The sequence below is a fragment of the Periplaneta americana genome, chromosome 16 (assembly GCF_040183065.1).
Source record: "Periplaneta americana isolate PAMFEO1 chromosome 16, P.americana_PAMFEO1_priV1, whole genome shotgun sequence".
In the NCBI taxonomy this organism is placed as follows: domain Eukaryota; kingdom Metazoa; phylum Arthropoda; class Insecta; order Blattodea; family Blattidae; genus Periplaneta; species Periplaneta americana.
In genome coordinates this window covers 50,118,838-50,137,069 of record NC_091132.1, presented here as the reverse complement: position 1 = coordinate 50,137,069, position 18,232 = coordinate 50,118,838, and the positions used below count along the sequence as shown (strand labels likewise).

At 34.7% G+C, this 18,232-nt stretch overlaps 1 long non-coding RNA gene across 1 annotated transcript in view; it reads left to right on the top strand.

Annotated features, from left to right (window-relative positions):
* The window catches only part of LOC138716237 (uncharacterized), a 610,264-nt gene that overhangs the window by 241,707 nt on the left and 350,325 nt on the right, over nucleotides 1–18,232 (top strand). The window contains exon 5 of the long non-coding RNA XR_011336607.1: nucleotides 16,227–16,314. This is a non-coding gene — a long non-coding RNA (uncharacterized lncRNA). The remainder of the gene's footprint in view (nucleotides 1–16,226; nucleotides 16,315–18,232) is intronic.

Here is an 18,232-nt window from a genome sequence, read left to right as displayed (position 1 = left end):
TTACATCGTTAAAGAAAGACAACATAATACAAATAATAACTTGAATATTATTTATATCGATAACGAACGATAACCAAATAAAATAACTTGAACTCAGAACCTTCGAATCACTAAGTTAGCACTCTGCCGCTGCTCTACGAGACGCAGAGATGGTTAAACACGATAGTTCTGAAACTATTTCAAGTGCGATTCGACAAGCGCATGCGTCGTGTATCATCACCGTGATCCAATGTGGACTTAAAATATATTCGCTGTTCACGAGTGCGGTCACTTTTTTTTTTGACAGTTGTACATATCAGCCATAATCTCAGTCAGAAGTACCATAACTTCTGTAACTGTAATGTATTAAGTACTGTAAATATAACTAACACTATAACTACTGTAAATATAACTGCTACCTTAATTAAAACTATAGGTAAGTAACTACTGCTACTATAACAACTACACCTAATATTTCTTATACTATTACTACTTCTTGTAGATTCAGAACATTCAACGTTTTGGAGCTATATTTCGGTTCCTCATCAGAGAAGTCTAGCATCTATCTGTGTGTCACTTACCGAGTATTTTCTGTGGTCCTGGACTAACAGATACAGTTCTCTTTCTTGTTCTTGTTGACAGAACTGATTAGTATCTCCTAAAAGTTTGAAATTTGTGTAGAACCTAAAGGCTGTGTGATGTATCTTGTCTCACAGTGAAAAGAGAGAGAAAGAAGATATGTCTTACTTCGTCTGTGTTGTTATGGGGATGGGGGAGTGGAGCGGTGCCTTCCATCCATCCAGTGGCGGAAGGGACTAGTTGATAGATTCTGTAGCACAAAATAAAATAACAGAATATCTCTCTTCGTACTGTGTAGTTCCGTCACTGAGCTTGTCTTTCAAGAAACTGAGTTCCGGCAGCCTGTACAATAACAAGATTTTGAAAGGAATCCTGAAAATTTACAACCCTCCTATAATCTCCACCCTCATTTGAAGGGACTTGGTTTTATTGCTACTGAGACAAGATAAACCTCACCAGGTATAATATCCTCTGGTCACAGAAATGTGAAGGGCCATCACGAGCAATGTAAGCTGGTGGAATAAATATCATATCCTCTCGTCACAATCCCATTAGTCGTGGTCTGTGACTGTTTTCACATAAAATACCTAATTTATTCAAATAATTCCAGCCAAGTGTTCTCACGTAGTTCATGTTGACCATAAGAATAAATCAGGTCGAAGAACATTTGTGCAAAGAATTCTGAATATTATCTTGTCGACCGGTTCAAGCGCTTTTCTACGGGCTGTCGTAAACATCACGTTTATACAGCATTATCTTGGCAATTCCTTATTTAACGTTCCTGTAAACTACATCGACTGTTCGAAGACAATGAGATCATTTCAATTATAAATCTTTATTTAACGTTCCTTTTGATGTAGAGAGGCTATTAAGTTACTTTAAGAGGACTGTAATTGTAACTCTTTACTTAATGTCTTTTTAAAACTGGAGATGCTGTTCAAAGACTGTGATTTTATACGGAGATAGTGGAACAACCATGAAATAACTTGGAATGCCAAGTATTCAGAGGAAATCTGCTGTCGGCCACTTCGTCATGAATATAAAAAGATTACAGAGTATCTAACGACTCCCGTCTTGGTGCCAAACTGCCACCTGAATGAGATATGCGTGTGCGTTTGACAATGCCGCCATAGATTCTCAACTGTTTGCGTTTTAATATTTTTATATTTCATTTTCTAATTATACGAAGTTCAAAGAAAGCGCAGGCAACGTGCAATATAATTTTTTTCCTTCGGTAGTAAGTGCTATTTCTTAATTGTCATAAACGTAATGGAAATGATAATTATTCACTTCAAATCCTGTTTTTTGTAACTAGGATACTGACACTAAAACTCAACTATTTCACATGAGAAAATTTACAAATTTGTATTTCCTTTTACTTTTCAGAAAAATAGCATAATATACAAGGTTATTCCAAAGTTAGTTCCCAGTCTCAAATGGCCATAACTTTGGCAAAGATTCTGCAAAATAAAAACACCAAATAGTTCCTAAACAAAGGAATCCCGCAGTATGTCCGTCTAGTGTTACTTTAAAAAAATCAAAATGCTACACGGATAAGAATATAATTGTTACATGGCAGGAGACATTTTGAAGTATAATGTAATACGCTCTTCTCGACATAAATGTATCAGTTCATTTTGGACTGCCGCACATCTAGAAATGTTAAAACAATTCTACTACGTCTGACAAATTAAGACTGTTACGCTGTCAACGTTGTACTTATTCTATATTTGAAAGGGCATTGTTCTTCTAATGATATATGTTTTACATTCCTTTGAGGTAAAGTGAACAGGACACGAAGGCAATCTAAGAACGACGAAAATTCCATGGAATCTGCATTCTACTCTTTCTGTGTGAGCTTGTATTTCTTATAGTACGTCGCGAAGCATAATTTCATCAAATCACTCACGTGTCATAGCTATCAGATGCATTTCTTGATAGATAAAGATTGAGAAAATGATAATCTCTGTTTGTATGTACGTATAATGTCTTCTGTATATCTGGGAATAAGCCCGTTTTGTGGAAATAATTTTACATTTCATATATTCAGTCTCTTTCTTCTTCTTACCCTTCCACTTGCTCTCTTCTTCCTCATCCTTTCATTTATTCTCTTTCTTCTCCAAATCATCTTTCAATTTACTCTCTTTCTTCTCTTAAATATCTCTCTAATTACTCTCTTTCTTCTACTAATCATCTCTCCATTAACTCTCTTTCTTCTCCTAAACATCTCTCCATTTACTCTCTTTCTTCTCCTAATTATCTCTCCATTTACTCTCTTTCTTCTCCTAATCATCTCTACATTTACAATCTTTCTTCTCCTAAACATCTCTGTATTTACTCTCTTTCTTCTCCTAATCATCTCTCTATTTACTCTCTTTTTCTCCTAATTATCTCTCCATTCACTCTCTTTCTTCTCCTAAAGATCTCTCTATTTACTCTCTTTCTTCTCCTAAACAACTCTCTTCTCCTAGTCATCTCTCCATTTACTCTTTCTTCTCCTAGTCATCTCTCCATTTACTCTCTTTCTTCTCCTAATCATCTCTCCATTTACTCTCTTTCTTCTCCTAATCATCTCTCCACTTACTCTCTTTCTTATCCTAAACATCTCTCTATTTACTCTCTTTCTTCTCCTAATCATCTCTCCATTTACTCTTTTTCTTCTCCTAATCGTCTCTCCATTTACTCTCTTTCTTCTCTTAGTCATCCCCATTAACTCTCTTTTCCTTACCTTTCTATTATTGCTCTTCTCCTCTTCTTAACAGTCACTTTCTTCATAGTCTCTTAAATAGTGTAGGAGGAATAACTGTGCACAGACTAACAAGCAAGTGGCTTGTGGAAAAGCACTTTGTTGAAACACAAAAATGATGAAAGGTGCATTTATGTCTCGAACTGGGTTTTGCTCAGTATCACAATTATGAATTAGTTTAATTTCTTAGGCTGCTATTACACCATCAAAGTTCTTTGATAAAGAATATGATCAAATATTTTATCAAAGATGTTTGATAAAAGATGGGATTTGGGGTATATTACACTACATAAAATCTTTTACAAAATATTTTATCAACAGTAATCTCACTAGAGGTTTTGATTTATCTAGAGAAAATCAAAACTCGAGTGGGATTTAATTGACTATTACACGATTAGAAGAAAGTATATAAAGATTAGAAGTAACGAAGTACTCCAATACAATAAAATATTGACTTACAAAAATACAACTGTCTTCAAATGTATGATTGTACCATCTCTAAAATATTACGCTAGATGGCAGTAGTGTGTTATGTTTAGCTCACCGCCGTCTGGGTTAGCTGTTTTCTTGTCATCAGTTGTGCCAACTATGGAATCTTCATTGAACTCTGTGGACGGTTACTAGTCAAGAAGGCTTTGTTGATTCAGTTTCATTTTTATTAAAACAGTTGCATTTAACTTCAATTATCCGGATCCCAGTAATCAACGTCACTTGACAGATGATTCTCAATAAATCTTAGTATTAAACAATCTCTGATACGTGGCTATTCATAATATAAATATAGCAGAAGCTATAACATAACCTAAATAATATAAACAAGTGTAAGAAAAGTTTTAATTAGGGATGATGAAATAAACAAGAAAAGTTTTAATTAAGGATGATGAAATAAAAAATAAACATGAACAATTTTAAATGAAACAATTATTGAAAGTACAATTTTTAAATTTGAATGTTTTAGTGGTTGGTGGTTCAGTTGATGTTATATTGGACGTGTGCGTAAAAGAAGTGAACTCGTTGATGTACATGGTGTATCCCTCAACTTATTCAGGATTTCCGAATGGTGCTCTTCATTTATTTGTAAATAGGGTTTCAGGGAAGATGCATAGCTATGACCAGTGATCTTTGTTAATTCTTGTTCTTGAATGCCAATGCGAGTCATATTTGAAAGTGATGTGCATCGACTGAAGTGCTTTGTAATTTTCTGTTTTTTGACGTCCAGACCAGTGCTGTTTGAAATGTTGGCAAACAAAGAAACAAATGCTAGGGTAGTGATAAAAATAAACAAATGCTAGGGACGCGATAAAATTAAACAAATGCTAGGGACGCGATAAAATTGTGCGATAAGCAGCCATGATTGGTTGAAAGACGTCGTTTCGTATCGTTTTATTGGTCAAAAGTAGTGTGACGTAGTAAAAGTGTAATAGTCAAAGATAACCTAAAATTAGGAACAAAAGCTCACCTAACACTTGTTCCACAACACTTAACACGTGTTCCGAGGATTTGTTGATACTAATATTTATGATTTGTTGACTCCTACGTGGCGAGCCTTAGCCGGAGTGTGATATGTGCCGTGTTCCACTTACGGTGGAACATTTTTTATTGCATTGTAGAAAATATGGCCGTGTCCGTCGGCAATATGGAATTCGGCCGACTCTACGTGACGCTGTTGGAAACGATTTTAATTGTACAAATACAGTTCTGAGATTTTTATCGAATACAGGACTTGACAGGGTGTCTTTTATTGATCCATTTCACTTATCCTCCGGACCCTTTACATCCGGAGGTTACATTTGTTGTTTAGTATATGTTTTTAACAAACTTGACATTTCGGACCTTTTACATCCGAATATTTTATAAAATTTTATTATTTTAAATGCGCCAGGTAATTTGTCTCTGGTGGTATTTGTTTTATTATTTTATTCTCTTTTGAAATACTGCCTAGGATATGAGAACTGCTCACTTTTATAATTTCTTAAGAATCACCTTGTGGATACTGCATTTGTGTACCTCGTTTTTACTATGACAATGTGTTTTAGTTTCGTGTTAGCTTTCAGATTATTGCCTTGCTTATTTTTAGTTTTGAAGAATTTTAGATAAGGGCGCAAATAGTCAGAGTAGCTGACGCGCCCTTTTTAAACCCCACTAACTAACTTATGATTCGTTGATACTAATATTTACGCGTTAAGTTTATGAATGAAGAGCAGCACTATGCTTGCTTAGCTACAATTAGTTCAATTATTACATACGCATTTTACTGAGAAGGAAACAGAAAAAGAAACGCCTGTGGGTTAAACCGTGAATTGCAAAACGTGATAAGAGAGGCATCCATCAGAACTTATTGAAAGAGCTACAATGTGAGGACTTCAAAAGTTATACAAATTATTATAAAATATTATTATATAATATTAATACGAGGCGCATCCAGAAAGTAAGTTTCCCGATTTTTTCCCCTTGAAAGTAAACGTAATTAGCCGTGTCAATTGCGCATGCGTAACAGATCTATGACGTATCAATCATATGCCAACCGGACAGGTCCCGCCTGGTGCCAGTAGCGTGGCAGCAGTGGTCCGAAATGGAAGCTCTTATTCCTTCTCCCGCCGCCTGCGAGGTTCGGTCGGTGATAAAGTTCTTTAATGCACAAATCATTGCGCCAATTGAAATTCATCGGCAGCTCTGTCAGGTCTATGGGCCGAACATCATGAGTAAGCAGATGGTGCGTCGCTGGTGTAGGCAGTTTTCCGAAGGTCGTCAAAGTGTCCATGATGAAGAGCACAGTGGGCGACCATCCCTCATCAATAATTATCGTGTTGAGCTGGTGCGGCAGTGTATCATGGAGAACCGTCGCTTCACTATTACGGAGCTGAGCAGCCATTTTCCGCAGATATCGCGATCCTTGTTGCATGAGATTGTCACTAAGCACCTGCTGTTCAAAAAAGTGTGTGCCAGGTGGGTGCCGAAAAACCTGACACCCGAACACAAAATTCAACGTTTAGGAGCAGCACTGACATTTCTGCAACGGTATCACGATAACGGCGACGAGTTTCTCGACAGGATCGTCACGGGCGATGAGACTTGGATTTCGCACTTCACCCCGGAAACCAAGCAGCAGTCAATGCATTGGCGGCATAGTGGATCTCCGGTCAGGACGAAATTCAAACAGACGCTGTCGGTACGGAAAGTGATGTGCACGGTGTTCTGGGACAGGAAGGGCATTGTGTTCATTGACTTCCTTCCAAGAGGTGAAACAGTGAACGCTGACCGCTACTGTGAAACACTGCGAAAATTGCGACGTGCCATTCAAATAAGAGGCGTGGAGTGCCTTCTGCAGGTGTTGTGCTCCTCCATGACAATGCTCGTCCACAAACGGCTCGGCGCACAGCAGCTGTTTTGACGAAATTTGGCTGGGAGTTTTTTCATCATCCACCCTACAGTCCTGATCTTGCTCCCAGCGATTTTCACGTTTTCTTGCACCTGAAGAAATTCCTGTCCTCCGGTGAGCGTTTTGGCAACGACGAAGAGCAGAAAACGTCTGTCACACGCTGGTTCCATTCACAGGCGGCAGAGTTCTACGACAGAGGGATACAAAAGTTGATCCCACGATACGACAAGTGTCTCAATTCTGATGGTGGCTATGTTGAAAAATAGCTGAAACATTGCTGTACCTGTTGCCAATAAATGTTTTCCTGAAAGTGTGTGTTCTTTTTTTTTAAATAGGGAAACTTACTTTCTGTATGCGCCTCGTATTATATTATACAAATTATTTATGTACAACATTTAATTTCCTTCATACTCCAATATCAGAAATTTTGTGATAGCAACAGTCCAGTTATATTTGCGTTCAACCATATTTGTTTCAAGGCATATAAATCTTTTATCAAAAATAACAAGATGCACTTACATTTTATAAAAGATCTTTTATCAAAGAAACTTTTATAAGAGAAAACCCATTACACTGTCATATATTTTATAAAAGATCTTTGTCAAAGAACTTTGATAGTGTAATAGCAGCCTTAACGGATATTCACATTTTTACTCTTGTTTCTGAAGATACTTTCGGATTGTTTAATTATTTAAATCATTACTTCCGGTAGTATTAACTAATTTGCCATGAAACACGTTGGTCAACAGCTTTCGTCACCGAAGATCCGACCTCAAATTCCAACTAGCACAAAAAAGTAGTCGTGGGCAAAGGCTGTATTTGGGTAGCCTATATCTTCTCGAAAGCTCTACCCGCTTTTTTTGCCGAAACAACATAACTTCTCCATTCACTTTAATCCATAAAATTAAATAGTCGAGCAGAATCGTGCTCTCTACCAGTAGAATTAAAGATGGCTTATAATATACACGCACAGACTCACGCATTTTTCTTTCTCCGTATGTCTGTGGGAAGTGTTGCCTATGCCATTCTTGCACTGCGATAGATCATCACCCGCATGTGACCGCCCGCCGCGACACCGGTGCTGGAACCTGCTGAAGGGTCATCTCTGCTGATACACCCCCCACAGTGTCTCGGCTGAGGTCTGTCTTGTATCTTAAGATGATTGACAACGTCTGTGCCAACCAATCTTACGTCATAATTTTCTGTTCTCTGACAGAAGACAAGTAGATACGTAACTGCATATACGCTGCTATATGATGTATAATCCAGCTCTGAAATGGTGGAATCCACTCAGAAACCTATTCTCGCCATTCTTAGAGACGATCCTACTTTTTGGGGTGGAATGGGGGTTATGTGTTAGTATGAAGTTGGTTGTCGTACTGTGAGATTGCCTCTCGAGATGTGTTGTTACTAAGGCTAGGATTTTGATGAAATTGCATCTTTTTTCTAGTAAGCCAGAAACATAGTTGCTTTAGTATTTATATGTTATGTGATAAAGTAAAAGTTTTGGGACATATTTGTTACGGAACTTTTTATATTTTTTGCCTGTTTCAACTCATAAGAACATTTTTTGTTTTATTCCATCATTTTTTTAGGCATTTTCATTTAATTTTGGCCATAAATCCCCATTATTAATGGAAAATGTTTATTTCCTTTGATATTTTCTCTACATATTTTGTTCATTAATACTCATTTTTTGTATAATATTTTAATCGTCTTCTACACAAATATTGTCGCTTTAACGTAGTACACCCCATGTAATGGATCAGTCCAACCACCCTTCAATATAGACTCCTCTCTGTCTGCTAGTTCCGGATAAAAGTGGCCTTGTGGTGGACTACATGGAAACTACATCAGGTAAAATAATTAATTAAAGTATACTACTTAGAAAAAATTATGTAAAATAAAATAAACTTAAATGTTGGTACTAGAATTTAATTTAATTCCTAGTCTAAATATTAAGTAGTACAAAATCTCTTTTCCTACTAAGGCAATTACGTAACATCATCTTTTAGGGCATATTTAAGGGCATTTTTGAAAGAATTTTAGGTCATAAATGCATTGTTTTTAGGAATTTTTTTTCATGATTTATAGGTCATCAAAATCCTAGCCCTAGTTATTACTCGACCGCAAAATATCAGTGACAAGTTGTGACACAACTCACAACATCCCCTAATTTTCTTTCCTATTGCATTTGAGATAAGTGAATCCTCACATGTGATGATTTTTTGTCTATGCTCCGCATTTTCTCCATCTCAGTTCCAATCTATCAACTATACAATCGAACAGTAACGATCTTCATTATTACTAAGTGGAAATAATATGCGGAATGAACAGCTCAATTAATAATGTATTCGATTGTATTTTTTACCTAAAATCACTTAACAAATGATTATTTATTATTATTCAATACTTTAAAATAAATAATTAAAATTTCAGTCGTGCAACCACTTTTCTGCAGAGTCCTGTCCCCCCCCCCCCAATATTTCAAAGAAGTCGGCGACGATCATCAGAAGGAATGATCATTAAAACTGAATGTTGATAACGGTTAATTTTACTTTTAAACTTAATGAACTCATGTAAAAAGTTAATATGCAATACGTATATTGTCTTTAAATGCACCCAAAAATGTAATATAAGCTACAATAAGTCATTGTACTATATTTTTAGTAAAATTGTTGTAAAAAATTTACATTAGATCTAATTTTATTCATCACGTAAACAGAAAATTCTATTTTTATTAGATTATCTGTGTTTAATTACCGCATTTTCTCGAATATTCCGCGCAGTCTTTTTTTCGAAAACCAGTAAAAAATACCGATGCGCGGCTTATTCAAAATGAATTTGGCAACATTGCCTGGTTTCCCCCCTGCGCAACTCCTGAGGTGGTAGCGCATACCAAAATCTTACCGCACGATTTCAATTGTTATCAATGTTAAATGGCATTTGCATTAGCAATGAATGTGTGAGAATAGAGTTAAAGTGTGATAACTGTATAGTTTGTGCGTCTTATATTTTCAATTCTGAAAATGTGTACCACTGAAGGTATGACATTGCGATGCTTTACTTGCAGCGAAAAACTTAAAATTATCAAAGATTTACGATCCTTTACTTGTAGTGAAAAAACTTAAAAAGCCATAACGTTACAATGTTAAAATTGAAATATACCGTCTATACTTATCTAATATTATATGATTAATTATAACATAAACGTTTTCGGCACTAATGTGCCATTTTCAAATGTATGAGAATTTGCCTAATTACATGTTCAAATAGGTGTAAACAGTTCATGTGCACCTATTTGAACATGTAATTAGCAAAGGCTATTTTGCCTTTTTAAGGTGTTTCTTACTAATAAATACCTTTTTCGTTATTTTAAAGCAATATATCTTGTTTATTTGCAATTTTCTTATTAATTGTAATGTAATGTGTATGAAATTTAAATATTTGAAACAATGACTAACTTTACTAATAATAGTAAATAAAAGTAATTTATTTCAGTCCTTAATCTACTAATAATCGTGCTTTAATACTATTGGTGTAATATGAATAATTATGTACAATCCACAGTTACAAATACAATATTGTCATGTCTTCACGGTGCCAACAATCAGCTTTGTAATTTTAAATATTAAGCTCGTTCTCATAGAAGTTGTCACGTAGCATTTCCAATTGTTTGCTTTCATATTTTAAAATCTTACTGTTACAGTTTTATGCTACGCGTGTTTATTATTGTAGGAGAAAGAAATTTGAGTGAGGAACAGTCAGTTACTGTCGGGTGACAGAAGGTATAAAATCGGTTAGCTAGAATGCCTAAAATCTAAATTCAGTAAACCATTGAAAAAGTAAACTTCATGCTTACGTTAGTGAATTTGGTGCCCACGTGTTTTCAACCGCTGGAACAGTCTTGTTACGTAAGGTTTGTGAAAAGACAGTTAATTACGAAAAAAAGTATTTTATAAGTCAACATGTGTCACCTACGAAGTAAATATGCGACTTATGTTGATATAATTTAAATTTATTGCTAAAATATATTATGCCTTTTTAAAATTTATGCCTATTTTGCCTGCCTATTTTAACTGTTATAAATGCCTAAACATCCGGGCTCTAGTCATTATTATAAATTATAATTTTATTTCATCTCAAAATGTGTTTAGGCCTAATTTACTTCATAACTTATTATTCTTTATTTATTAATTCCTGTCAAATGCCCACAATATGCTAAATTCTAAAATCATAAATGCTACAGAATGCTAATTTTTTAAAATTGTAAATGCTGAAACCCACGAACTCATATATATTTATGTTTAATAGATTTTATACACTGAAAAAAAAAAAATATTTGGCAATTTATTTGCATTCAGATTTTCTATTCTCGCCATTTTTTTTTCTTTCTCTCTTTGAACGCCCATGGTGCCTAACAGCGCTGGGTTAACAATGACGGAAGCCCGGCAGTCAGCTGTCATTTTCCTCTCTCACGCGGCCGACCGGGTGTCATGTTGAATTTGATACGTTCATCGGTTCCGCGGTCTCTACATGCCTTTCCAGCGGCCTGCGGTTTGCTACCCCCGGGCTGCGTGCACCTTCCATCCTTTTCATTTGGAAGAGCCAATTACGTCTATATAATTTACACAACAACCTACTTTCCTTCACGAAAAAAATATGGATTGTACTTCATGCATATATTTTGTCTCTCAAATTGAATTACCCTTTCTACCAATAAGCGATCTTGTGACCTCGATGTTGAACATTTCAGTTAACCGATCAGTCACGCAAATAAGTTGCAATTTAATAGCAGCCACCGTTTGTGTATGGCATGTTTACAAATAAGCGTATTTTTTTAGGGAGAACTTTTCTAGGCCGTCTTACTAGATTGACTCTCACGACGCTGACAGTTCTTAGTACACTTTTTATGTGCTTCGCAAACAATTCCGTTCCTTTATGATATTGCGCATAATATCTGCAGATATGTTTCAGCTTATTTTCTTTTCACTAGGCCTGTAACTCGAAAGACAAACACAAATGAAATCGATTAATACCCAAGTAAATAAAAAAAAATAAAATTTTATTTCTCTACAGAACATTATTAATTAATTAATTAATTAATTTATTTATTTATTTATTCATTCATAGCTTTCTGCCCAAGGGCAGGTCTTCCACTGCAAACCCAGCAGCATTTTTCTCTGTTTGCCGCTTCCTCTTAGTCTCTGCATACGATTCATATAGGCGGAAATCAGGCGGTAGCGCTTTTCCTTGCTGGTCCGGAGTTGCGCTCGGACATGGGTTCGATTCCTCCTTGGGCTGATTACGTGGTTGAGTTTTCTTCCGAGTTTTTCCCCAACCGTAAGAGAAATGTCAGGTAATCTCGGCCTCATCTCGCTAAATACCATTTCGCTATCACCAATTCCACTGACGCTAAATAACCCGATAGCTGAAACAGTGTCGTTAAATAGCCAAGTAAAAATGTCCATATACAGTATCTTAATGTTGTCTATCATCTGGTAACTTCAGCCTCGAACTTTTTACCCGTTCACCATTCCTTCTAGTACGTCCTTCGCTAGATATTTTCTTCTTAGGCAGTGACCAGCCAATTTAGTTTTCTTTTCCTGATCATTTTGAGCATTTTTCTTCCTTCATCCTTTCTTCTTAGCAAAGCTTCATTTCTTATTCTGTCTATTTCACACGCTCCGTTCTTCTCCATATCCAGATTTCAAATGCTTCCAGTCATTTCTCTTCACTTCATCGTAATGCACATGCTTCTGACTCATACAGTGTTACACTCCACACAAAGTACTTCACTAGTCTCTTCCTTGGCCATTTTTCCAGAGACCTGTAGAAGATGCTCCTTTTTTCTGTTACAAGTTCCTTTGCCATTGCTATCCTTCTTTTGACTTCGTGGCAACAGATACAGGAGCAATGCGATAAAAATAAATATTAATATCAAAATCACACATGCAAAGTAAACCAATAGAGTCCAAGATTTTATAATAAAATTACAAACCATTTTCCAAATTTGAAATACTTTAAAATTGAACCTTTTAAAAAAGAAATTTATAAAATTATTCATAATATAGGCCTATAATATTGACAAATGTATGTATTTTTTTACCTTTTTATTTCTGTCGACTATATTCATGTTTTTATTGAATATCACTGGCTTCTGTCTGATTATCAACTTATATTAAATGTGTTCTTTCTCTCTTTTTCTCTTCTTTTTTTTTTGTTCTTGTGTGTTATTTACATTTGTAGTTTGAATTAAGTTAATTACTGTATTTAGTAAACTGTCCTTGTAAATTTTATGTTATATTATTGGCTAAGACCACACCGTACACTAGCCTGGCTCTTACGGTAGTGGCTAGAAACATTTTGGTTTTACAATTTTAATTTGTACTCACTTTGCTTATTAGCTAGCTAAATAAATAAAATAAGTTAGACACTGCTGCCCGTTTTCTAGCACGATATTCAATGAATATAATAATTACATATAATTTCAAATAGACTAGTATATGCCAGAGGTCATCAGTTCGAAGCACAATGGAGCGCGGGCTACCTGCTCAGCAGTGCCATGTTGTAACTTGATATACTAGTAAAAAATGATCCTAGTAACACAAACTCATTTCTGAAAATTATTATTATTATTATTATTATTATTATTATTATTATTATTATTATTATTATTATTATAGACCCATAGACCCATTTCAATATTAAATTCAATATTAAACAATTTCTCAAAAATATTTGAAAAAATAATCCATAAACATGTTTCATTTTATGTTAAGAACAAAATTAATTCAGCCCAACATGGTTTTACTAAAGGTAAATCAACAACTACAAACTTAGTATCCTATCTTAATCTTGTTATGCCTGTTGTTGAAACGCAAAGTCAAATTGACTCAATTTATATCGATTTTAGCAAAGCGTTTGATGTTGTACCTCACAATATTTTGTTAAATAAATTAGAAAACTTTGGTCTCTCTTCTAACTACGTGAGCTGGTTTGAAAACTATTTAACTAATAGACAATGTTGCGTTCGTCTAGGTGATTCTCTCTCGGACCCATTTAATAGTTTATGTGGAGTTCCCCAAGGATCTACATTGGGCCCTCTATTATTTTTATTATTTATAGATGACATATGTAAAAGAATAAGTTCAAACTACCTGTTATTTGCTGATGATCTCAAAATCTTTCGCTCAATAAATAGTCCTCCCGATTGCCAAACTCTTCAAAATGATATTAACTCTATTGAACGTTGGTCTGACAATAATGGAATGAAAATTAATGAAACAAAAACTTTTGTCATTTCGTACTCACGAAAAACTACTTCCATAAAATTTAACTATTCTCTTAACAACGTCTGTATTATTAGGAAAAATTCTATTAAAGATCTTGGTGTATTACTCGATTCTAAATTATTCTTTCACGATCATGTTCAATATATTTATAATCATTCAATAAGGATGCTTGGTTTAATAAGGTCTATAACTTATTCTTTTTCTACTCCAGAGTCACTAATAATTCTATACTTTACTTTGGTTCGATCTAAACTTGAATATGCATCTGTAGCCTGGAATTCCATTACTTCAACTGATTCGGTTAAATTGGAAAATATTCAAAGAAAATTTATTTCCTTATGTGCTTTTCGATTTATACCCAATTCCTCTGACTTTAACTATGAGATTACCTGTAAATATTTTAACTGTTGTAGCCTTTATTCTAGACGTCAAAACCTTGATTATCAATTTCTTTGCAAAGTTATCAAGGGTGATATTGATTGTGAGTCTATCATAAACAACATCAGCCTTCGTATTCCTACAAAAGATTTAAGATCTCAAAAAAATTTGTATAACAGAAATTCAAAATCACTTTCTCCAGTCTGTAGATGCATAAAATATGCTAATTTGCATGGGCACAATTTAGATTATTTTAAGGTATAGTTTCATTTTGATTATTAGTATTTACTGTTCTTGTTATCAATTTTATTTATGTATGTTTTTGTTTATTAAAGATATTATTTATTTGTTTTTGCACCTTTGTATCTTCTGTTTGTGTATTGTGCTGAACTATAATTGGCCTCTGGCTGTTGTTCAGCACACAAATATTAATAATAACTAAATAAATAAAATAAATTATTATTATAAACCAAATGCTGGGTACTTCTTTGTCTGAAAATAACTTTTATTTACAAAGCTGTTACAGGTAAACATTCCTTCACAAACTCTTCTTCAGTGAAGGTGCTCAAGGTATCCCTCTTGTATAAGGGGTTAAATACTGTTCTCCAACCAGGAGATCTACCGTGAAAGGAATGTGCTTACTATTGCGTCATCTATTGGAACGAAGTAGATATATAATATTACCGTTATAACGTCAGTTTGAAAACCATGCGCTCTCCTGCATATGTTATTTCCTGTATGGAGGGATTAAAAGACCAGGAGATTAACGTGATCTAATTTTGTAACTAGGGTAGTATAAATATGTGTGATGTGAGAGCTAGCCAATAGAAATGCGAGTACGCACGTGTGTGACCTTATGACATCAACATTCATTCACAGCATTACCCCGCTTCGTCTCATTCCCCAGACACTTTCTCGTGGTTGGTGTACAGTACAGCTTACAACATTAAAATTTTTGGAAATATTCAACATTTTTTTCCTCCATTACTGTATCTTGCACAATAACAAAAATTGGTATGTGTAAAACACTGCCCTTCTGCTATATGTAAAAAATATTTTTACGATTAAAAAAATATATAATTATATATACATTTTTTTTTCAAAATTTAAAACGATGGCAGTTGATTGTGCAGTGATGAAGCGGTTCCCCTATAACTCATAAACTTTTTAACTTTTTCATGTTCTCTCTCTTTTATTTTATTACTGAATCTCATGTTTACAACATCATGCTCTTTCAACTACATTCCTTAATAAATAATATATATTCTTTTTATTTTGTGTTGGAAGAAAGTACTGATATTTGACCATTTTTAAAATGAATTTATTTTTTATCAGACAATCTATCAAAGGTAGAGAATTGAGTTTGCATCATATTGTAGATATGACGTGCATAAATACACGCACAAAATTTCATCACAGAATGTTGGATAGTTTTTGAGTTATGAGGGAAACGCTTCATCACTGCACAGGGAACTGTCACCATATTGAATTTTGAAAAAAGTATATAAATAATTTTTAATCGTAAAAATATTTTTTTTTTCATGAAGCAGAAGGACAGTATTTTACACATACTAATTTTCATTATTGTACAAGACATAGTAATGGAGGAAAAAAAAAAGTTGAATATTTCCAAAATTTTACTGCTGTAAGCTGTACCTAACTCCATAAATGACTCGACTAGCACATTAAGCTCCTAAAGAAATCAATTAATAACATTGTTAAGTAAATAAAATATCCGATACGAACAAAAAAAGCGTCTGAAGTACCTTGCGCTTAATAAATTAACCAAACTACGGTAATTAGGTTTTATCAGTAACTAATAACACAATATGTATTCACGTCCTCAAACATATTATTTATATTTTTACAGGAAAATCGAATTCTTTGTGGAGAATGCAGAACTACTCCAATTTCGTGCGGGATCATTTGGGAAAGCAACCGAATTCCTTTCCATGAAGGTAAGTAACACTTTCGCTCCATTTTGAAGACTTAGAGCTGTCAGAAAGAAGATTAAAAAATATATATCATAATGTAAGCAATAATAAGACTCGCTATTGTGTTTATAAATGTCACGTGCTTTTAGGCATAGTCACTGGTATTATTACGATGTCATTAAAATATTAAAGTCTTGTTGTGCTTCCTAAAACATGGTTACTACACCCCCACAAGAGTTTCCAGGTTTCCATATTGAAAATAAGAGAGATTTTGGAGATTGTTGTAGAATTTACATGGTTTCAAGCTAAAATTAAGAAATATTTTGAAAAATATCCAGCAAACAACCACAAAATTTACATTTTAGAAGGTAATTTAATGCTTAAAGCTGTCTCCACATAATTGCAATAAAAATATTTACAGTATTACAAAGCATTACGTACATTCACAATTCGATTTGTGTTAATGCACTAATTTAACATCACTTTTTGCATCGAAAAGTATTGGGAATAAATTTGAATAAGGAACAAAAAAAGTCTCTTTCCCACGCAGGATTCGAACCACGAAAGTCTTAGTTACCAGTCTGTCGTGCTCTGGAGTGAACAAGGCTCTGAAATCAGCTACAAGTATCGGTCAGATTTTTTTTTGCCACTGCTGTACATAATAGTGTAAATAATGTTTGATCAGTGTAGGCCTACATCCTTTATCATAAACAGTAAACATAGCTTATTCTAGTGTTCATATTATAAATAATTTAAATTGTAAATATTAGTGTAACTGTTCAATTCGTCCATGTTTTGTTTCGCCTAATCTCACCAAACAAAAGTCGCATGAGGAGTCAAATAGCCTATTTCGCTTGCTAGATGCACGCGCTCATCCTCTACTGCGTGTTCAGTTCAAAGTGTGTCATGGCTCGCTGTATGTCGTCATGTGGCTAGCCGATGAGCCTAGACAATTCAATCTTCCTACACTTCTGCAGAGGCGTATTACCTATGTGCCAGAGAAGTTGCCTAGCAAGTACGGCGTTCATTCTGAAGAGTACTTACCGATACGTATAGTAACGCCGGTAGTGGCAAGAATGTGAACTGTTTGGAAACACGTACTGTGGTGAGTTTTTTTCATTATGGGTAGAGATTACTTACGTATTTGTTGACATTAACTTCGAAGGTCAACATGGACACGGAGCATTTGATTTGTGTTGAGGAATGTTGCCGTTACCGATGATAACAAATACCCTGCGTATAATTTGCCCACGCAAAATACAGTTCGAAAGAGGTTATGGTAGCACACAGACCGTACAGACCGCCATCTATTGCTACGACGTTCAAGTTATACCGTACACGTTTTCAAGTTCAGATTGGACGCCTTGAATAATAGGCAACTTCTCTGTCATAAAAGCTGAAACTCGCTTCAAATCGCTGACTCACAACCGTGACGTCATGACACACTTTGAAATGAACACCCAGTATTGTAAAAACCTAGTAATGCTTAGTTTTGTAGCATCTTGAAAAAAAATACAGTCCCTACTAATAGTAATACTGTTGGTATATTGATACCTGTAATACCGATCGGGCTAGATAACGAAACGCAATTCCGATTTTTGCAGTCAGTGGCTTTAACACTCGCTTATAAATTTCAGTAGTCTCTCGAACGTAGATGTTGAGTTCGAGGACTTTCTATATTAGTTGTGACTGTAATTATGTCCCCCAGAGTCTCGTTGGTTAAAGCAGATTGTACCAAGGACAGTTGAGGATGGAAAATTGATAGAACAGACACAAAATTGAAGGGTTCAGACCCATAGTGTGGCAAGCGCCATTTCTTAAACACGGAGAAAGCAAGAGTTAAAGTTAAATGAATACAATAGTTTAATGAAGATTGACGTATCATTTAGTTTTAATGTGTATACTTAATACTACTTGCTATATGTTTCCATTGAATTATGGT